We start from the raw sequence: 23,733 nt of genomic DNA on the forward strand, positions 1-23,733 counted from the left end.
CCACACACTCATCTCTCCGCTACCATCGGGCAGAAGGTACAGGAGCCTGAGATCTGTTACATCCAGGTTCAGGAACAGCTTCTTCCCCACAGCCATCAGGCTATTAAACTCGCCAACAAACAGACCCTGAACTGTAACAGCCTATTGCACTTTATCTGCTTATTTATGTATATACTGAACTGAACTGTTCTGTATTTTTGTTTACAATACTCTGTTGTGCTGCAGAAAGCAAGAATTTCATTGTCCCATCTGGGACACATGACAAGTCCCTTGACTTGACTTGACTTGACTTGAACACTGGATGAGGGCAAGGTTGGGCCTCATTTTTCATTTCATTTCAATTATCCAAAATTCTTATTTCTGGTTACCACCCATATAGCAAAGGAGGGAATTGGAAATGTTCAGTCTGAGATGTAGCAAGGCAACAAAAGGTTCTCTATTTCATGACAGATTACCACAATCATGTTGTGTAAGGTCTTTGATTAAGACATCCCCATATCGCATGTGAAGCTCTAAAAAGGTGCACTAGTTATCGTTCATTATGTATCACATTGTTTTGAATGAACCGATCAATTGAGTGCATTCTCTTAATGATATAGTACTTCAAGCAAGAACAAAGGTCCTGACCCAAAACGTCACCCAGCCGTGTTCTCTAGCGATGCTGCCTGACCCACTGAGTTAATTCCGGCACTTTGTGTCCTTTTGTGTAAACCAGCATTTACAGTCCTTGTTTCTATATTTAGGCATTTTATTGGCCTGTTGATATATCTGTGTTTTTATTATTTCTCGGTATGTACATTAATGGCACATCTTGCATAATTCAGCATAAATCCATTGAGGTTTATAACACTACCATTGCCACAAAATGTAAGGACCTCACAAACATAAATAGGACCTTTTCTGCTGGTATGAAGTTAGTGGCGTTTCATCTCTGCTCCAACACCACCATAGCAAGCTTTTGTACAGCAAGTTCTGAAGCACTACACAATATTAACCTCAGCAACTATGATCTTCTTTGGACTGTGTCTTTGTTTGCACTGCCAACTATAGTTTTTGCACTCTTATGGATGCCTAGTATTACAGTCGTTTATTCATTGTATTCTGATTATTCTATATTATATGTGCACACTGCATTTACAGGCCCGTTAAAGTGCAGCAAGTGACAAGTTCATTGATCCGTTGAGGGTACATATGACAATTAAACACTCTTGAGGTTTCTGGCTGTGTGAGAATCCGTATGTGTGGAGACCAGTTACCATTTGAGCAGGCTTTGGTGCCCAGTGCCGGATTTAGATGAAGAGAGGCCCTAGGCTGTTCCACTTGTGAGGCCCCTCCCAATCCCCCACCCCCACGACTAGAGGAAGATGGTCCACCAGATTGACACCGATTTGCAGCTGAGCTTGGCCAATGAGATAAGGGGCTGAAAAGCTGTGCTTTATTTATTTATTTATTTATTTATTGCCAGTGCTAGTGTCGAGTTATCGGCTTAAAACAGTATTATTCTCAAATGGAGGGCAAGGAAAATCACTGAATGGTTGTTTAGAGATAAATGTGTGTTGTGACAGCATATGTAAGAGAGGCCTATGACAGTGTCAAAAATATTATACACCTTGGCCGGAGGCCCCCTAGATTTTGAGGCCCTGGGCTTCAGCCTATGAAGCCTAATGGTAAATCCGGCTCTGTTGGTGCCTCAGAAAATTGTTCAATCTTCACATGAAAGGTGGTGAGAGAAACATGAAAAATATGCCCCCCACCTTTACGCCCCCCACCTCCACTCCCAATCATTCTTTAGAGTAAAACCAGCAAGTTCCATTTGGTGTTGTGAGACATTCATGTCAAGTGCTGCCAAAAAACCCCAATATCTTAAACGGAAAAATGTAAAGGGTGCTTTGGAACGGTGGCTATCAGGCTGAAATTTAGAAAGAATGAATTCAATGACGCGATTGCCTGTAGCATTTTATGCAGAGCATCGCTCTGTGCAAACCACATCCTCCTGAACACATGACTGTGGTCAGACCCAACATTTATAACAAGTCGAGTTAGAACATTGTTGCCATGAAACTCTAATGACAAACTATTTCTCAATCCTATCGAATGCATAAGCATTTTGTTAAGGAATACCAGCTGATTTGAAATGTGTACTAAATAGAAACAGGAACCAACTTTTCACATACTTCCTTCAGAATATTTTTAAAAGAACACATTAAATGTATATTACAGATTATTTGTTCATTTGGAAGTTGATGGGGGCGGATTGGAGTCATTTCCTTTATCATTTGAGTTTCAAATTCATCAGATTGAGTGGCCTGCAACGAATTGGTGGAGTAATATGCTGTCATTGTTCCGTAGTACACAGGGACCTTACAGCACACAATACTAAAAAGTAGGAAGAAGGTTCCTCCTTTTTATCAATCTTCAAACCCTCTAAAATATTGCCACGGTTACATGCTGATGCCAATGTGTAACAGATGAGAGCGTCTCAGATTGAATTGCCTGGATGGTCTTGGCGGTAGGGTCAGGATAGCTTATTTCATGTCCATAGACAGGAGGGAAATTAAAGCAGCAGGGTCTCAACCCGAAATAAGAAGAGTCTCAACACGAAATGGCACCCATTAATTCTCTCCAAAAATGCTGCCTGCCCCGCTGAGTTATTCCAGCTTTGCTGTATAGTGTAGTCGAGAACATGCCTCAGCATGGTGCCACAGCACTCATTCTAGCAAGCTAGACGTCATCCTCAACGACACCATGCAGATCATCACCTGCTGCCTACGTCCTGCTCCGACGGATCTTCTGCCTGTGCTCGCAGGTATCGCACCCGCCAAGCTTCACAAAGAGTACTTCACTCATAGGCTGGTGTGCAAGGCCCCATCAGACGCCAAGCATCCTTTACACAACCTCGCCCAGGAGTCACAGCAACTGGGACCTCAACGCCAGTCATCCCGTCGGCCCTTCTCCCGTCACTCAGGGACCCTCTGTGGCTCCGGTTTCAACACACAAGGAGCATGGAGAACCAGCTGGGGACAGACTTTGCAACCTCCTTAATTCACTGTTGCACCGAGCACCACAGCCCCACCCGACTCGGACCTGTCCTGCAAAGAGTGGGTCACCCTGAGCCGGCTCCGTACAGGGGTCGGCCGGTTCAACGCCAACATGCATTGCTGGGGGCTGTGTTCATCAGCAGACTGCGTGTGTGGAGCTGACCAGCAAACAGCGCAGCACGTCATTTTCGACTGCGCTGTCCTGCACCCCCCTGGTGGAGGGGTAGGCCTCATGGCCCTCGACAACAGCACATTGAACCGGGTACAGCGCCTGGAGGGAGTTACATAACCTCTGCTGCCTCAAACGCAAGAAGAAGACTCCAGCATTCTGCGTCTATCTTCGGTGTAAACCAACATCTGCAGTTCTTTCCTACACATCGTCTCATCTTGACGATGGGTTCTGCTGGTGATATCTGGGTAACCTGGTAGATGGTACACGCTGCAATCACAGTGGGGTGAATGAATCTTTAGGGTTGTGATAGGTGCCAGTCAGGCAACCTGGATAGTGAATATTGACTATTCTTGAGTTGGAGTTTAATCATCAAGGTAAGTAAAGGGTATACCATCATGTTCATGATATGTGCATTATCGATGGTGGAAAGCTTTAGGGGGTTAGGAGGCAACCCATCATTTGAACTGCTCTTGTCATCATGGGTGTGGTGATATTTCGGATGTTGATGCCTTGATGATGGTAATATGATTGAATATTGTGTAATTGGTTCGACTCTCACTTGTCGGAGATGATCATTACATTGTGTGAATGTTACCACTTATCAGCCCTTGCATGAATGTTTTCTAGGCCTTGGTTCATGTGAGCATGAAGTGTTTTGTTTGCTGGAAACTAACACTAATCATTGCAATCCCAATGTTGGGGGAGTCCAGAACCAGGGGCCACAGTTTAAGAATAAGGGGTAAGCCATTTAGAATGGAGACGAGGAAACACTTTTTCTCACAGAGTGGCGAGTCTGTGGAATTCTCTGCCTCAGAGGGCGGTGGAGGCAGGTTCTCTGGATGCTTTCAAGAGAGAGCTAGATAGGGCTCTTAAAAATAGCGGAAGCAGGGGATATGGGGAGAAGGCAGGAACGGGGTACTGATTGGGGATGATCAGCCATGATCACATTGAAAGGCAGTGCTGTTCGAAGGGCCAAATAGCCTACTCCTGCACCTATTGTCTATTGTCTATTGTCAATCATCCACAAATAGCCCCACATAAAAAATAGGAGCAGGAGGAGGCCATTTGACCCACGATGGAACAAAATTAATTGCTGAAGGAATTGAATATGATTGTGTCAAAGACCATGAGTAGCTCCCACGGTGACGTCCAAGGGCAAGGTTGATTGACTGTCAACAACAACATTCGTCTTTGTTTATATAAAATATGACTTCAACAATTAGAGTTATTTCCGTTTGATATCCATTGACCTCAATTTCAAGAGGATTACTACATAGAAAATAGGTGCAGGAGTAGGCCATTCGGCCCTTCGATCCTGCACCGCCATTCAATATGATCATGGCTGATCATCCAACTCAGTGGCTGAGGGCAACGGAGGCCATCGCCCGTCCCTTTGGAACATGCCATGCTCGTTCTGAAGAACGCCCTCGTCCCACTTTCACGACCTAATTCACGACCTCTGCCGAGTTTGCCCTTGACTCCTACTCGCAGCATGGTCGTAGGAGGTCGTAGATAGGCCGTAGCGGGCCGTGATGTTAGTTGTAGGTACTCGGGGCATCAAGTAGGTCAGGGGCGTTTTTTCTAGGCCAATGAAAAATGTCCACAAGTAAAAAAGGTTGTGAATTAGGTCGTGAAAGTGGGACACGCCTTTAACACTCTTTTAACCTCTGGAATTCAGTTCTTTGTTTTGCCCCTGTATGCATAAGGACATAGCTGATTCTTGACCATGGATCTTCAGTACTACAACCACAGTTTTCTCTTTCCACAATTCTTTGCTCAGCCTTTTCTTACTATCAAGCAGTGTGAATCAAATTGGCTGAGGACTGGCTTTTTTGATGATGGAAATCTCAGGAGGAAAGGGAGTTGGATCTTCCACTTAACATTTCTGGATAAAGTTAATCATGAGTGCTTTTGTCCTGTCCTTAGTGCTCATATTAACTGACAGGAAAGCAATTAAAACAATTATCTATTTTTCCTACTCTTTATCCACCATTTTAATTATGTTGATCCTGGATGTAAGTGAAACCCCTCTATTCATAAATGTAACTCACGCTCCCACAATATACATGAGAACCCCAAGTATTTCCTGAGCAATGATACGATACGATCGAACTTTCTTTATCCCAGGAGGGAAATTGGTCTGCCAACCGTCATAAAACACAACAAGATACATGAAACATGAAATTAAATTGAGGAGTGGAAAGTTCAGGATTGGGGATGTAGAAAGATTGTCGAGGTTGGGGGGGTGGGGGAGGAGTCAGTCTACCCCACGACAGAAGGGGGAGGAGTTGTACTATTTGATAGCCACAGGGAAAATGGATCTCCTGTGGCGTTCTGTGCTGCAACTTGGTGGAACCAGTCAGTTGCTGAAAGTGCTCCTCAGGTTGACCAGTGTGTCATTGCATTTCGTTGTCTCTGTACTGTACACTGACAATGACAATTAAAATTGAATCTGAATCATGGTGAGGGTGAGCTGTATTGTCCAAGATGTTCTGCAGTTTGAGGAGCATCCCCCCCTCCAAGACTACCCCCAGTGAATCCAACTCCACCCTCAGGACAAAGCCAGCCTTCTTGATGAGCTTATTCATTCTGTTGGCATCCGCAGCCTTCGCCCTGTTACCCCAGCACACAACAGCAAAGAAAGTGGGACCGGCCACCACCAATTGACAGAACATCTGCAGCATCTTACTGCAGACGTTGAAGGCACGGAGCCTTCTCAAAAAGTACAGCTGGCTCGGTCCCTTCTTATAGGGCCTCAGCATTCCTGGACCAGTCCAGTTTACTGTCCAAGTAAACTCCAGGGTACTTGTACTCCTTGGTAAAGTGCACATCCGCACACTTGAGTGTTCCTCTCCTCCTAAAGTCCATCACTAATTCCTTAGTCTTGTTAGTGCTGAGCTGCAGGTGACTAAGTTGTACCACTCAACAAAGTTGTTGACGACACCTCTGTATTCAACTTCCCTTCCCTCACTGATGCAGCACACAATTGCAGAGCATCCACCCACATGACTGCCTTTGTTGATCCAGCAACAATGAAAGCTATCTGAACCTATTTGAATGTATGAGCAACCTTTCCTTAGTGAGTTTGGAGGAATAAGAAATTACACCTGCTCATGGAATATTAATCTGGTCTCCCATTCAATTCCTTCACACCACCACAATCCTTAGTGCTGCAAGACCCTTGTGGCATTTCAGCCCTGAATTTGTTTTGCTGCCTATCCATGGTGCCAGTGACTGATGTCTCGACACACCATCTTGCTACTGAAATAGTATCTGAACTGGCTGAGCAGCTAACATTCAAATCAGGGCAATTTACATTTGCTGGCCCTCTGACGATAACACGTGCAGCTAATGAAGCTCTAATCGCTCAAGTTCAGTTCCGATCTTGGGTGCTGTCTGTGTGGAATTTGCACATTTTCCCAGTGACAGGAGAGATTTCCTTATGGTTTCTGGTTTCTTCACACAATGCAAACATGCAAGCTGGTAAGTAATAGCCCTGTCCCACGGTACGAGTTCATTCCAAGAGCTCTCCCGAGTTTAAAAAAAAATCAAACAAGTGGTAAGCACGAAGAATAAACGTAGTGGGTACGTCGGAGAACGGGGACGTCTCTTAGTGCTAACGGCAGGTACTCGGGAAGACTCGCTAATGGCAGGTAAGCACGGGAAGACTCGTGAAGATTTTTCAACATGTTGAAAAATGTCCACGAGAGCCCCGAGTACCGACGAGTGGCCATTACCGTAAATCTCCGAGTTCGAATCAGGGCAAACTTGGGAGAACTCTTGGAATGAACTCGTACCGTGGGACAGGGGTTTAAGTAAGTAAATTTTATTTATATAGCACATTTAAATCAACTCACGTTGAAACCAAAGTACTTTACATAGAAGAAATTAAGTTTCCATACATCCGTATAAAATAAAAAAGAGAAAAGACACAACACACTGGAATTGAACATGAACGTCCCCCCACAGCAGAATCAGCATTTTCCATTGAGAGGGAAGGCACTAAAAGGTTCAGTCCTCTTCCTCTGTGTTTACCCGAGGTTGGGGCCTATTTGAGGCCTTCGAAGTCGCCGCAGCGGCGGCTCGATGTTACAGGCCCTCTCGCCGGATGATGGAGTTCCGGCATCGGGATAACACAGGCTAATTGGTAAGTGTAGATTGTCCCTAGTGTGTAGGTGAATGGTAGTATCTGGCGTGAGGTTGAGGGGAATATGTAGAGAAAAAAATGAGATTAGTCTAGGATAAGTAGGTATGAAGGCTAGTGTGGGCTTTTGAAGTGTAATCACAATCATAATATGGGAAATCAGGAAAGCAATTTATACACCACCATCTCCTACATTATTGACCAAGAAAGTGGGCTCAGCTCTTAAAACTCGTGCTCAGGGTGTCTAGAAATTGTTCCGTCTTTCTGAAGACAAATCGCTTTGTTAGTTTGTGGTGGGCCAAAGCTCTTGTTTCTGAGCTGTATCGCTATGTATTTCTGACTTTGGTGGTGTTAACTTGCTGGCTTCTCGCCACGAGTTACTATTGTCTTCATTTTCCAAACCACTGAGACCACTACTTAATATAAGTAAAGATGCTTTTGGTAAGTAGATAAATTAGAAGAATCAAAGGTTATGCATATGCATAATGTTTAATGTTTTATGTATCATTCTTAATTGCGGGCGGAGCACCAAGGCAAATTCCTTGTATGTGAATACTTGGCCAATAAACTTATTCATTCATCATTTCACCCTACAAACAGCTTACAATGGCCTGTTTCCTTTATCATCATTACTTTTTTGCAAATCTTTCACTCATTGCCTCTCTCCACATCAACGTCTATATCTCTCGTTTCCCTTATCTGTAACCAGTCTGAAGAAGGGTCTCGATCCGAAATATCACCCATTCCTCCTCTCCAGAGATGCTGCCTGTCCCACTGAGTTACTCCAGCTATATATAGGGTTTGATTGATTTGAAGAGAAATCCCAATCGGAGGCATTGATTTCTATTTCCCTCCACACAAGTTGCCTGACCAACTAACATCCTCCAGCACTTTGTTGTTTGTGTTCTTGTGTTCAAAAGTGATCTTGGCTTTAATAGGTACACCGCAAGGCTGTGCTCTTCAACTCTATAGCCATAAATGTGGAGCCAGACACAACCCAATGCAAACCATAATACTGTTGTTAGACGAATAATGGGTAACAATGAGTACAGGAGTGAATGGTGTCAGAATCAATCAACCAATCAATCAATCAAAAATTTTATTGTCATTCAAAAATACACCAACAAATGCAAGTCTGAATGAAATTTCGTTGCATTTGGCTCACCGTGCAACATAAAACAACAAAAGGATAAAATGGATAAAAAGATAAAATAGATAAAATAGATAATAGTGTGACAGCACATTATATGGAATTCAAGAGTCTGATGGCTCGGGGGAAGAAGCTGTTGCAAAACCTGGCCGTTCTGCTCCTCATACTGCGATACCTTTTGCCCGAGGGCAGCAGAGTGAACAGTCCATGATGGAGATGTGTGGGGTCTTTTATAATGCTGTTGGCCTTGGACAAGCAATGTTTGCACGCAATGTCCCGAATTACAATCTTACAAGGCCAAGAAACTGATTGTGGATTTCAGCAAGGAAAATCCGGGGATTCACAAACCTGTCTTCATCAATGGGACAACAATGGTGAGTGTAAACAGATTCAAGTTCCTTGCATATCTCTGAAGATCATTTCTGGGCCTAGCACATCGACACAATCACAATCAAAGCTCATCAACGCCTGCTTCATCAATCACACATTTCTGGTGTCATCTTGTGATTCTGACTGCAGAAGTGTTTCTGTGTTATCTGAGTCGAGGAAGGAGCTCACTTTCCTCCATTGAAAGCGTATTATTCACGTGGAAATTTGTAAATAAAAGAGAAAAACAATTGTGCGATTATTTGGTGCCTTTACCATCCCTTTCAGAAAGTCCCAAAATGTTTAATGGAAAAAGCCAGTAATTTCACCATTTATGAATGTTTAATAAATAAACATTATCTAATGCCAAGGATTATTTGTATTTAATTTGTGTGTCTTTGCTATATGGAGCTATTTCTAGCATACAGAATGGCATGCCACATTCCATGCCCAGGAATTCCATAAAGCATTTTGCCTAGCCTTTATCTATATTATTAAAACTGTTCTCTTGTTTGTGTGTATGTATATGTGTTTGTGTGCGTGTGTCATCTAGGCACAATCTGTTTATTCCTATTTTCTTCCAAACGCTAAGCTACAGCCTTCCCATTTTCACCCATTCTACTCACATTTTTCCCGTCGAGGTGATAAACATCTTCCCGTCGCATTCTCATCTATATTTCCGAAATTTTTAATCGTTTAAACTTTTAAAAACAGCAAAAATTCAGACAGAAGAAGGGTTTCGACCCGAAATATTGCCTATTTCCTTCGCTCCATAGATGCTGCCTCGCCCGCTGAGTTTCTCCAGCATTTTTGTCTACCTTCGATTTTCCAGCATCTGCAGTTCCTTCTTAGGCACCCTTTCAGTGTTGGATTGGAATTGCAACTTTTGTGTTCAGATTTCTGGATTGAGGCTTGAACCTTCAACTTTCTGATACTGAATTAGAACTTCCACTAACCGAGGCTCAGTTGACATTGGGCAATTTTAAGCAGTAGGTTACTACATCAAAGAAATTAGAAAAAAAATAGTAATTTGGAAATGGAATGTGATAATTTGAATAACTGACAGCTGTGGCTGAATTGTTTTCTTCCTGTAAACCAAGCCACAAAAACAGTTTGCAGATGATTAGCTACATGTTTGAGTCATTTAGAATTTACCATCTCAGTGCAAAATTGTGCTAAATTACAATCAAGATCACATAGCATTTTTGTGAGAGTTTTGCTGACAGGTAGGTAGTGTTGGTACTCCTGTTCATTTAGGCTAATACTGTAATTAATGGTATTGCATGCATGTAAATGTGTTTTCTGAAGAGGCTGCTCAATTTATAATATTTGGCAAGAATCTGTAATCTATGCGATGGATGTTGATAATAACTGTTGCCACATTACATGCATATCTCTTAACCTTTTTTCCTCCCCCTCTCTTGTACATGCTGACTCATGTTAGACATGGCTACACAGGATATTTCTGAGCACCCATATTTCAAGTTTGAGTTTGTATGTTTTGAACTAGGCGTGTTGCAAAGTTATTTGACTGTAGTAAACATCTCAATTAAGTCCTACCCTGCTGATGAAAGTTCATATTTTGCCCCTGTCTGGGAAACTTCATGAGACAGTGAATAAGGGATAGAAGGCGAGGAATCCAACCTGATTTTACCTTCATTTGTTCAAAGGCATTTGAGGTTAGTTGTGGGAATTTTTGCTGCCATACTTTGCTGAGATATGCAAACTTGCCAAAGGCATGTGAGTCACACCGTAGAACCTCTGCACTGTAGGTTTCAGTAATACAGACAATAAATGAGCTTTTAGTGGGTCCCTGTGAAAGGGATATGCTATCAATAATAGGCATCTTGTCAAATGTTAAACGGAGAAAAAAGTTGGCTCTATTTAACATAGCATACCAACAATTTCAGAAAAAAATATGAGTTGGGAATTGTGGGGGCGGACTGTTTTGTGATGTGGTTTTCAATCCACTGGGAGTGGGGGCAGGACCAGGAATGTTTAAACATCATATCACTGAACAGAAATACACAGGCATTTTGGGTCTTCCAACTGTCTGGAATGCATTCCCAAAGCCTGAAACAGCAATGCCCTAACAAACCACACCACTCAATTCCCTTCCCCCAATCAGGACAAATTCTTGTGGGATCTAGTGAATAGAAATTAAAATATAAATTGGCAGAAAATCATAGTATTGTAAATATTAACTTCCTGTTTGATATGGTTATAACACTGTGTCTATCAATAATCAGTGTTTATTTTTGTTACTTTTCTTGCCTCTTCCTCTAGTAAAGCTGCATATTCTAACTTCTTCTTCTTGCGTATGGCGTGCACATCCTAGGTCAACGTGTTCTATTTGATCTATTTGTTTGTGCACGTCGGGTTGATTGCATTAGTAGAAACAGAGTGGACCATGTGAAGGTTGCAATCCACCACCCCATATTCTAACTGAAATACCTTATATTTCAAAGTCTCTCAGCATCAAGGGTCTTGCTTGGCTCCATTTTTAAGCAGTGGAAATGTCTGCAATCAAATTCTTTCAGTGTTGAATGGCTGTCACACAACAATTACTATGTAATCTTGATAGAGTGAGGTCTTTGTCAAGTGACAAGAAGGTCCAAGAGTGCTGGAAATAGGGCTCTCTGTTGCACAGAACAGGCACACATGCCAATCATAGTCATGAGGCTGTACAGCACAGAAATTATTCATTCAGCTCACCATGTCCATGTCTGAAGAAGGGTCTCAACCCGAAACATTGCCTATTTCCTTCGCTCCATAGATACTGCCTCACCGCTGAGTTTCTCCAGCATTTTTTTCTACCTTCGATTTTCCAGAATCTGCAGTTCCTTCTTAAACATTCAGCTCACCATGTCCATGCTAGCCATTTTGTCTATCTACACTAGTCCCACATTATGAACATATGCTTCTATGCCGTGTCTATTTGGATAGGCATACACTCTTAAGTACACATGAACTCTAACATCATTCACCCAACACACACATACAGGCAAGACCGCTTTGTCAGCAAGAGAAAGGAGATAGTGATCGACTTCAGGAAACAAAATGGTACACATACCCCAGTTTGCATTGACAGTGACGAAGTAGAGATGGTTGAACCTACACACCAGGGACAATTTTACAGAAGTCAATTAACCTACAAACCTGCACTTCTTTGGAATGTTGGAGGAAACTGGAGCACACGGAGAAAACCCACGTGGTTACATGGAGAATGCACAAACTCCGTACAGACAACACGTAGTCAGGATCGAACCCCGGTCTCTGGCACAGATTTGGAATATTTATGAGCAATTTGTGGCCCCACCACTGAGGAAGGATGTGTTGGTGCTGGAGAGGGTCAGAGGAAGTTTATGGGAATGATTCCAGGAATGAGTGGGTTAACATATGATGAGTTTTCGATGGCACTGGGCCTCTACTCACTGGAGTTTAGATGGATGAGGGGGGACCTCATTGAAACTTACCAAATAGTGAAAGGCCTGGATACAGTGGATGTGGAGAGGATGTTTCCACTAGTAGGCGAATCTAGGACCAGAGGTCATAGCCTCAGAATTAAAGGACGTTCCTTTACGAAGGAGATGAGGAGGACAATATCTTTAGTCAGAGGTTGGTGAATCTGTGGAATTCATTGGCTATGGAGGCCGTCAATTAATAGATTTTAAGGCAGAGATAGATTCTTGACTAGTACAGGTGTCAAGGGTAATGGGAAAAAGGCAGGAGAATGGAGTTGAGAGGGAAAGATAGATTGGAGGAGTAGAATTGATGGGCCGAAAGGCCCAATTTTGCCCCTCTCACTGATGAATTATTCATCAACAATCCAATGTGCATTTACAAAGCATTTTGGAAGGCAAATCAAGCCAAAGTGTTTCATTGGAGCATTATTATTACAAGCTATGACAATGAGCTACTTTAACATCCGTTAAAAATGATGACCAAGAGCTTACTTAAAGAAGTAGGTTTTATTGCAAAAGCAAAATATTGCAGATGCCAGGTGTCTGAAATAAAGCAGAACTGCTGAAAATTCTCAGCAGGTGAGGCAGTATCAATGGAGAGCGGGTAAGAGAGATAGAGAAACACACAGCATTAATGTTTTGGGTAATTGATCGCTCATTATAGACTAATGATGAAAGATCATTCAATGTGCAAAGTTGATTTTCTCTCTCCAGAGATGTTAGAGGAAGAATATCCAGAGCCTGGGACCACCCAGAGAGATCACCAATGAAATTGATCTGTCATTTCCCTACGTCGATGAAACTGATCCCTCAAATTCTCCCTGGATGAAACAGATGCTTAATAATGCCACAGGACATTATTAAACAGATGCTTAATAATGCTACCGGGAGGAGGTGGCTGATCTAGCACTCTGGTGCCAGGAGAACAGCCTCCTCTTGAACATCAAAAAAACGAAGGAGCTGATCATGGACTTTAGGAGGGCACATCATCCGAGGACGTACACTCCATTGAGTATAAATGGGGATCCTGTGGATAGGGTGAACTGTTTTAAATATCTGGGAGTCCGCATCTCTGAGGATATGACATGGTCATCACACGCCTCAGCACTGGTGAGTAAGGCAAGGCAGCGCCTTTACCACCTCAGGCAATTGAGGAAATTCAGAGTGTCTCCAAGGATCCTACAGTGCTTCTACGCAGCGGCGGTGGAAAGCATCTTGTCCGGGAACATTACCATCTGGTTCGGCAATTGCTCTGCCAAGGACAAGAAGGGTCTGCAGAGAGTAGTGCGTTCGGCCGAACGCACTATGGGAACTTCACTCACCCCCCTGCAGGAACTATACAACAGGAGGTGCAACTCCAGAGCAAACAAAATCATGAGAGACCTCTTCCACCCCTGCAACGGACTGTTCCAGCCGCTACGGTCTGGCAAACGCCTCCGTTGCCATGCATTGAGAACGGAGAGGTTGAGAAGGAGTTTCTTCCCAGAGGCAATTCGGACTGTAAACGCCTTTCTCACCAGGGACTAACTCTACAGAACGTTTTTCCTTCTATTATTTATTATGTAAAAGAATATGTGTGTTATGATTGTGTTTATAATTTGTTTGGTTGTTTTGTTGTTTGTCTTTTGCACAAAAGTCCGCGAGCATTGCCACTTTCATTTCACTGCACATCTCGTATGTGTATGTGACAAATAAACTTGACTTGACTTGACTTGAGGACGTAATTCTTTCAGTTGTCATGATTCTTATTCTTGTGATTCCCAGAGGGGATTATTTTTTTTCAAACTTTTATTCTCTGGATTTAGTCCTGTATTTGTAGTATGGTTCCAGCCTCCCCAGATACCATAATACACCAAAATACCACATCAAACCACCCATTCATCATCAGAGAAGAGAAAATTGGTCGGAAAACAAGAAAAGTCAACTTTGGTATCTCTCATATTGCTCAGTACCACAGTGTAGTTTTACAACTTTATACTATCATTTGACCATTCTAATATGACCATTCAAATGCAGAAATTATTAGCAGGCCAGACTGAAGATGTGGAGAGAGAAACATAGTTAACGTTTTAGGCTTACGATGTTTCATTAGGATTAGGATCTTACTTGGTTTCAGCCCCATTTCTTTGATCCTGTCAACCCTCCCTTTTCTCTGAAACTTAAAACATGCTGACCTTCATACTTGTTCTTGTTAGGTTACGTCAACGTAAAATGTTAACAGGTTCATTCTACATAGATGTTGCTTGACCTACTATGTTTCCAGTGTTTTCTGTTGTATTTTAGATTTCCAGAGACTGCTTTTAATTTATTTTCTAACATTCCCTAACCTCAAACTGGAATAACGTTTGGATCTAGTTGCAGTAAATAAATGTATAATTGTAACTAATTGTAGAATTGTGGCCACTTTGGCTTAGTTATTATGGATTCCATTTTGAACCAGTTTTCAAAGAAGATGATCCCTTCAATGCATGAGCACGTTATCCAGGGGAACTCTTGACGAAGTGTTGAGAAAGCGGTGGTGTTTGGCTGTCCCAATTGGTGGGGGAAAGGTTTTGTTGCGGATGAAGCCATGTATCGCTGCTGATGTTGCTCGCTACAATTTTACTGGTTCACAGTGAAATGCTAGAATATGTGTGACAGCTTCCCATATCTCTAGAGTCACCTCTTGGTGAAGGTGGACATCAATGATATAATTCAGCATTGCCTTCAATGCACTGGCACAGTCTCTTGTCAATTGAGGAAAAGAGCATTTAAAGAAAGCCAGATTTCAAGACCTGGTCTACTGGGCAACAATAATTTCTATCACCCTATCTGTTTCTGAGACATAGACTAGCTACAGTAGACACTTTGTGGCACTGGGGAAATACTACCACCATTGTCAACACAAAATTCTCCAAATTCATTGAAAATACATGTGAACAAACAACAGTATCCACTCCTAGGGCAACATTTTGAGTATTGAGGCCATTTGGCTACTTTGGTGAAGTCAAGTCATTCACATGCAGAATGCCAGACTCCTGAAATAGACACTCTATTCCAAGCTCTGTCATGGCAAGAGATTGTAGGAATAGAAGGGTTCCGACCTGAAACGTTACCCATCCCTTTGGTCCAGAGATGTTGCCTGATTTACTCCAGCACTTTGTGTTTATCTATGGGAAGGGATAGCCAGGCAGAAAGAAGAAAATACTCCAAGCCTCCTTGAAGAATTGGAACATCTCCATTGATTCATGGGAATAGCTGGCCTACAAGTGGACAAGGAGCATTTGTAAATGGAACAGAGGATCAAGGTGCTACATAAACAGTGGAAGCAGTGCATCACCTCACAAAAGACCCATCCACTATCCTGTCAGCCCTCATCTGTTTATCTATGGAAGGGTTTGCAATTTGCTCTTTGGCCACATTAGAACATAGTATAGCACAGCAACATGCACTTCAGCCCACAATGTCCATGCTGAACATGATGCCAAGTTAAACTAATCTCCCCAGCCTTCACGTGATCCATGTCCCTAGATTCTCTACATATCCATGTGCCTATCTAAAAACCTCAAATGCCCCTATCGTATCTGTCCATATATGTTTCTATGATTTATTTAGTTTTCCTGTGACCTACATTTTCTTGCATTCTGTACCATAGTCAATACAGCCAGGTATTCCACACACTTATCTTAAACACTTCATACCCATGTTTTGCTACCTTTTAAAGCTTTGTGGATATGCACTCCAAGATCCTTCTGCTACAATACAATATTTAGTACTGTGTCATTTAAAATACAATTCTGCTGTTATTGATGGCCTACAGCAACCCATAGATGTCCAATTTTAAGCTGACTGTGCAGGCTGGTTGCCACCATATTTAAGTAGTAATTTGGTAATAATGTACGGAGCTATATATAGCTTCATCTGATTTGAATTCTGCCTTTTCTTGAAAGAATGGTACACTAGACATCAATCAGGACTCCTGATCTCAATAGATTTCCCCCCTCACTCAAATGCACAGTTGTTCCAGTGATAGAATATCAATGGGTAAAATAATAGCTGTACCATTTAACATTTTCTGATTATTGGGTAGACAACATTCCAAACATTTTTTCCACAATGACATTTATCAGAGATTGTTTATTAACTACTTGAAATATGTTAGTTATTCAAAAGCAATGAAAGGAATGGACTTTACATCATTGTGTTTGATAGGATACACTTGGATTGGTTTACACTCATTATGTCACAAAACGTACGCTAGAGTACGTAAACATATCAACATCTGCTGTCATTGTGTTCCATTGGTTGTTTAGTTAATCAGAATCTTAGGTTGATTCTGTTGCTGGTGCTGCTTGGCTGAGAGTCAGAGGCCTGGAATAGAATTGTTCTGTTCATTTTAATGGACTAATGATTTTAAGCTAAAAATCAGCACTTTTGCGCAATATGAAATTGAATTCCTGGCGTCAGTCCATGTGATGAGCCTCTGCATGGGCATGCAGCAGTGATGTCGATCAGCATGCAATGTTTGTTTAGTGTCACTGCTGTGAGATTGGAATGTGTATATGTACTGTAGAAATCTTGTGGCCTCCACTAGAAAAGCAGGTATTGTGCTGGAGTGCTAATGTGGTACCATTGTTTAAATTGGGTTAAACTGACAAATTCCAGGTCAGTCTGCCCAACATTGAAACTGACTGGAAAAGTCATAGATTAATCAAGGAAAGCCATCATGGATTTGTTTAGTGGAAACCACCCACCTGACGTAAGCAGAACCTGACGTAAGCAGAACAAATAAATAAATAGAGGACATAGCTTCAAATAGAGAGCTAGATAGGGCTCTTAAAGATGGCGGAGTCAGGGGATATGGGGAGAAGGCAGGAATGGGGTACTGTTTGGGGATGATCAGCCATGATCACATTGAATGGCGGTGCTGGCTCGAAGGGCTGAATGGCCTACTCCTGCACCTATTGTCTATAAATAAAGGATGATAGGAGAGTTAAGGGGAAAAAAAGAGGCAGAAGCACTCATTCAAAGTATTCCTGGATCAACACTTAGCTGACCAAGCCATGAATAGGTTAAAATTAAAAACAGAAAATGTTTTTAAATGCATAGATTAGGCTTAATGCTGATAGGTTATTAACCTGATACTCTCTCCTGATTCATTGAATATTTTTGACATTAGATGTTATTATATCAGATTTGAGCCTTTGCATTGTTTTGTGTTTGGCTTGAGTGAATTAATTAGTTACATTTTTGTCTATCATAGACATGTGTTGTATATTTAGAGAAATGTATTCACCCTATCATCATATGCTTCTGGCTGCTACATCCCAAAGTTTGGGAATGCTTTACCAAGACTCCTCTGCCTCTTAAAATCATCTGCAAAGAATGTGGCTTGGTGCCCACTATTATATGATAGACACAATATTCTGGAGTAACTCAGCGGGTCAGGCAGCATCTCTGGAGAAAAGGAACGGGTGACGTTTCAGGTTGGAACCCTTCTTCAGACTGGAGAAGAGTTCCGACCCGAAACGTCACCTATTCCTTTTCTCCAGAGATGGTGCCTGACCCGCTGAGTTACTCCAACATTTTGTGTCTATCATTGGCATAAACCAGCATCTGCAGTTCCTTCCTACACATTATGTGACCTGGTGTTTTTTGTATTGCGGCTTGGTGCCCAGTGTTGGCATCTTGGGGATTTTTTAATGTAGGTGTTATATATATATATATGGAAGTTACCACTTCCTTTAGCCGCATTTTTTGTTTTTCTTCTAACATACCATCATCTGCAAACTTCCACTTCATTGTCACAGTCATACAACAGAGAAACAGGCCAAAAACACACACAAAGTACTCGAGTAACTCAACAGGTCAGGCAGCACCCCTGGTGAAATCCCAATCTTCTGACCCGTAGTTACTCCATAACTTTGTGTCTCTTTTATGTTCACCAGCATCTGTAGTTCCTTGTTTCTACAGATACCCTTCAGCCCACCATGTTCATGCCGACCTACAAGTAAACATTAAACTGTATTACGCTTGTGTTCCTTCACACAACGTAGAAACAATATAAGATATACACAAAATACTGGAGTAACTCAGCGGAGTCACTCCAGCTTTTTGTGTCTATCTTCGTTTTAAACCAGCATCTGCAGTTGCTTCCTGCACATATAAAAAATATATAGCTGGTCTTGAAAGGTCATTTTTTTAACTCTCATTTCTCCACCTCAAGGTGAATCTTATAACGACCGAAACCAGTCAGAAACTGCAAATAGACACAAAAAGCTAGAGTAACTCAGCGGGTCAGGCAGCATCTCTGGAGAAAAAAAAAAGGAATAGGACAGAAACCAAAGATACTAGAGGAGTATCTTTGACAGAAACGGCACACAGCTTCGTTTCGCGCAATCTTCTCCGGCCCGCCAACATTGGCAGGGCAAGCTGTCGCTCAGACCCTGCGCCAGATGAGGACTGCGGCACCGGTCGGTCGGTCACTTTCCGGGGCCGCTTTGGACAGCGAGGAAGCGCCGCCCGCTCTGTGTAGTAGCTCGATCGCCCGCCCGCCCATTCGTCGTCGGAGCCCTCACTCACTCACTCGAGGACGACTCACAGACATTCGCAGCCGCCCGAGGAAAACCCTCCATAATTCGTCGACTGGGGCGGGGGCTGATCGACTGATTGCCCGCCCGCCCGCCTGAGATCCACTCGCACCATTCGTCGTGGGAGCCCTCACTCAGCGGTGCTGTCTCCCCACTGGCGGGAAGCGCGGGGTTGGCGGTGCTGTCCGCCGCCGCGAGCGAGCGAGCAGGGCGGGGCGGAGGGTGCAGCGCCGACGCGCGAGCTAGTGAGCGAGCCCCAGTGTGCACAGCCTGAGCTAGCGCGAGGCAGCAGGCGGTTTGATCGGCACCAAGCGGCGGAAAGCTTTCAATTTGTGTGTGTGTGTGGGGGAATTTTTAAATTAAAAAAAACATTAAGAGACAAATTATCCTGCAAAAAAAAAATCAAAAAAATCCGCAGTTTCCACACCACTGGAGAGAGGACGTTCGAAGATCACCTGAACCGCAGAGGTAAGAGGCAAAAAATAAATAAATATATTTTTAAGTTTATGGAGTGAAGCCGAGGAAGGGGAGTGGAACCAGGAAAAGAGTCGGGCCGGCCCGCTCGCCACGGGCAACTTTTCATTTGTATCTCACTTAAACGCATCTAAAAGCGGAAGTTTAGACGACACCACCACCACCACCATGCTGCGAATTACATTTTAAAATCTGCCAGCCAATCGATCTTATTTCGGTTTTCAGGTCGCATGTGAAGTGTCCTTGAGATCCATAATGGCAATATCTGTTGGTTATATTAACTTGTGAAAATCAGACGACACGACAGGTAGCATGGAAATTACCTTCGCTGTTATAGCTCGCAGATATGGGCTTGGCTTCCGTCTCTCCGGCTGCATGAGCTTCCTGTCCTTTTTTTTTCCTTTTTTTCACTGAAATGTGATTTCATCGTGAGTCCAAATTCGCCTTCGCTCAGCATTAATTTTCTAAGACTGCAGTTTTCAAGTTTGATGGCATCCTTGGAATGTGGAGAGCTGTTTAATTGTCAGTCTGCATTTGCTTATTGTAATATAAATCCATTAATAAATAGCCCCTAGGTAGATACAAAATGCTGGAGTAACTCAGCTGGACAGGCAGCATCTCTGGAGAGAAGGAATGGGTGACGTTTCGGGTCGAGACCCTTCTTCTCACCCATTCCTTCTCTCCAGAGATGCTGCCTGCCCCGCTGAGTTCCTCCAGCATTTTCTGTCTACCTTCAATTTAAACCAGCATCTGCAATTCTTTCCTACACAATAAATAACTCCTACCGGATTTTCAGAGTTGGACTAAAATTGTTTTTGTCTTTTAATTCGCACAATTGCCTTCTGTTCAATATACTTTTTTTTTAAAGGAAGGAATTGGAATATCCTCATTCTGCCAACTCAATCACTTCCCCCACCCAAACTTTCTGTGCCCTTCCCATCGTATAAAATAAAGTATTCAGTACATTACAGATGGCAGTTAAGCCTCTTAAACTTGAGCAAAGTTAAAAATCGTGCAGCAAAGTAATTTGTGGCAGAACTTTGAGACAGTGAATGGATGAGGAAAATATAAAATGATAAATTTATTATTAGAAAAAGGGCAAAGTTGCATATTGAGATGATACTGAAAGTATTACAACGTTTTTGAATATGGGTAATGACTTCCTTTACATCTATTGATATCTCATGTCAGTAAACAGTTCACTACTGTTTTGTTTCCCTAAATTGTGATATAGTTTCATGACGATGATAAAGTGTAAATTTTATATTGTTTTCAAGAGTTGAACAGGTAGATTCTTTACATTGACTTGTTAAAACTGCATGCTGGCTGTTTGCTTGTGCTTTGCCCTCTGAAGATTCTTTGGATTTTACTGCATGCAATATAGCCCCACCCGGTTTGAATAGAAGATAGTGCAGTCAGGCAAAGAGAGTGATTCATGGGAAAGTGTACTGATAACTTACAAAGGCTTTCTGTGAGCTGGCTCGTTATATTTTTTCTGGAATTTGTAAATGCTACTGCTTTAAATTCTGGTAACAACTTGTATCTGTTGGTGAGGCATGTATTTTTCAACAGAAACTAAGGACATCAGAGAGCTTGACTTTCTAAACATCCTGCCTGGTACTTTAATGGTTCAGTCGCTGATAGTACAGTAATGAAACACTTTGAGGTTTAGTTGTCTCATTCTTTGAAATTTTAAAAGAATACATTGAATAATAAAAGCTTTCCAAAATTTTGCTACTATATTCCAATTCGCATCATCTTTTGCTATCTCACTTGGCCTTGCTAAAGGATAAAGGCTCTTGATTGGCTATGCTGCAATTTTAATCTAATCTGTTTTCAAATTCCACTATCTTTAACCCCTCCCCACCCCTTATCTTTTTAACCTTTAACTCTGTAACTCTGGGTGCCTTTGGCGTGTTTGGAATCCAGCCCCTTGTTTGTCTTGTATATTCATTGCTTTTTATCAGTCCATCATTGTTGGTTGTGCCTGGACCTGAGATCTGGGATTCCATGCCCAAGTCTCGCCCCACCTCTGCCTTAAAACGTACCACTCGACTGTCTGAGTTCTGTGATAATTTTTGATGTAATTGACCCTGTAAATCTTTTTGGGGCACTTTACATTAACAATATCTCACAAGGCCAATGCAATCAGCATGACACATTAGTGAAGTACAAGCCGAATAGACAAGCCTACCGCACCATTCAGTTTGTTGTGGTTAATCCTGTCTCAATTTCACTTCCCCGTCTGATCCACCTTTCTCTTGATTTTTCTCATTATGTATTGGGAAAGAAGATTGGTAATCAAATGATTTATTAAGGAAATATCTATATTTTGTGTGAATTTAACTTGGACAAAAGGTAAATTTATACCATTGATATGCATGTAGTGGCCCTTATTCAGTGTTTTGTGTTACTTTTCAGTTTCTCTGGGATTAAGGTGCGGCAGGGTGCTCAGGAATGTAGACCAGTGTTTTGACTTGCTTCTGTCATTGATTTCATTTGATGTGCAGTAACCTGCGGCTGTGGAAAAGTGAAAAGGACTGGATGGAATTTTTTTATTCCTATATAATCCATATTAAGTTATGTTATTAAACAGGCTTGTGACTTTCAGCAGCAATACAAATATTGAGTCTGTGCATAAAATGGCAAAATTGGTTTTAGAAAGAACAATGATGCAAATGGATTCCTCTTCACTTCTCGACAGTTGCAAAAAAAACAAGAATTGTGTTGGTCAGGTTTTTATTGGTTTCTGGTAGCATTTTTGTGGTTTGGCTGAGTGGTGTGAATCCCATTTCCATTGATGCAATTTCATGGACAGTATTAAGAGGGTCATCTGCAAAAGGTGTATCAGGGTTTAGAAATAAAGACATCTCGGGTCTCAGAGCCGCCCGAGCTATTTTGTAACAATTGATCAGGATGAAAGTGCAGACGAAATGAAGGATGGGTTCCATTTCATGGGATCATAACACAAATTCTGGAACATGAGGAGCCGCATGAGAATAGTCTGGGATCCTAAGGAAAATGATAACTAGGGCTCTTGATAAACTTTAACGTCGTTAGGTTGTTGTAGGTGGTGAAAGTAAAAGTATTTTCAATTATATGTTTGACGAAGAATCAAATCAAAGGATTAAGTGTAATCAATTGTAAGGAAATAAATTTGCACAATTTAAATATCTAAAAGTTTTAATTAAATGCAATAAAGATATTTATAGCAATCTGAAATATACTAGAGAAACTTCCGATGATCACTGGAGATGATCTAGATGTACTAGAGCGCTTATAGTATGGCTGTATAAAGATCAGGATTGGAAGTTAGGTGTACTGCAGGAATAAATAGGGAGGAATGAATGGCTGCACAAATGAGAAATGACAGTGGAGTTTGGGGTGGGGGAGGGAAGTGGAAGTAACATTTAAGGTAAAAACAGATTATGTAAGGGAGGGGACTAAATATGGAATGGAGGAAAATAGGGAATATGAAATCGGGAAAAAGATATAAGTAAATGTGGGAGAATTTAACCACTCGGATAAATTGGCAAGGTGCAGTGAAAGGGGGGCAAACCGTTGAGGGCAAGTTTCCGTTTGTGGTTATTCCCAAAATTAGAGACAACAAATACAAAAGTTGAATGCTAGTAACAATAATGTGAATTACAGGAGGGAGTTTACATCCTGAGATTGTGTAATTTGATATTATGTGAAGTGATTAAGATATTTGCAATTGAGGGAGTTTCAGGGAAGCTTTAAGTAATTATTAGAGGAATTGAAGGATGAGAAGCAAGCTAATGATTTATTGTTGTTCAATGGCATAAATACTAGATTAATTAAAATACATTCTCAAAAGCTTGTATCCTGGATAATCACTTTGCGACATCCTTGTAAAAATGAGATCAATGGGTGGGACTTGGAGGATACCTAACAAAAAACTAAAGTTGTGGTGACACATAGAAGTATTGCAGTTGTCAGAAAGGTTAGGTGTAGGAAGGAACTGTAGATTCTTGTTTAAAGACAAAGTACGAGAGTAGTCAGCAGTCAGGCAGCATTTCTGGAAAGCATGGATACACGACTTTTGATGTCAAAATCCTTTTCCAGACTGATTATAGTTTTGGGGGGGGGGGGGGGGGGGGTGAGGAGAGAAAGGAAGAGATGTTCAAGGTGTGACAGAGCCTGGTGAGTGATAGGTGGATACAGGCAATGGTGATTGGCAGAAGGGTGGACAAAGGCTAGAGATGGGAAGAAGACAAGGCTATGGATACAGAGAGAAGGTGCACCAAATGTGAAGCAAGGTGAAGGATATAATCCTTCCCCCCACCTCTTCCAGCTTTCTACCCCCTACAATATTCTACAGAAGAAGAGTCTCGA

The 23,733-nt window shown here is 42.0% G+C and overlaps 1 protein-coding gene across 2 annotated transcripts in view; it reads left to right on the top strand.

The window, feature by feature from the left end:
• The first annotated feature begins 18,847 nt into the window (after positions 1–18,847).
• The window catches only part of LOC129713774 (myosin-9-like), a 102,692-nt gene continuing 97,806 nt past the window's right edge, over positions 18,848–23,733 (top strand). For both annotated transcript variants that reach the window (XM_055663069.1, XM_055663070.1), the window contains exon 1: positions 18,848–19,371. The gene's annotated coding sequence lies outside the window, so the exon portion shown is untranslated. The remainder of the gene's footprint in view (positions 19,372–23,733) is intronic.

This window comes from Leucoraja erinacea, chromosome 37 (assembly GCF_028641065.1).
Source record: "Leucoraja erinacea ecotype New England chromosome 37, Leri_hhj_1, whole genome shotgun sequence".
NCBI classification, from domain to species: domain Eukaryota; kingdom Metazoa; phylum Chordata; class Chondrichthyes; order Rajiformes; family Rajidae; genus Leucoraja; species Leucoraja erinaceus.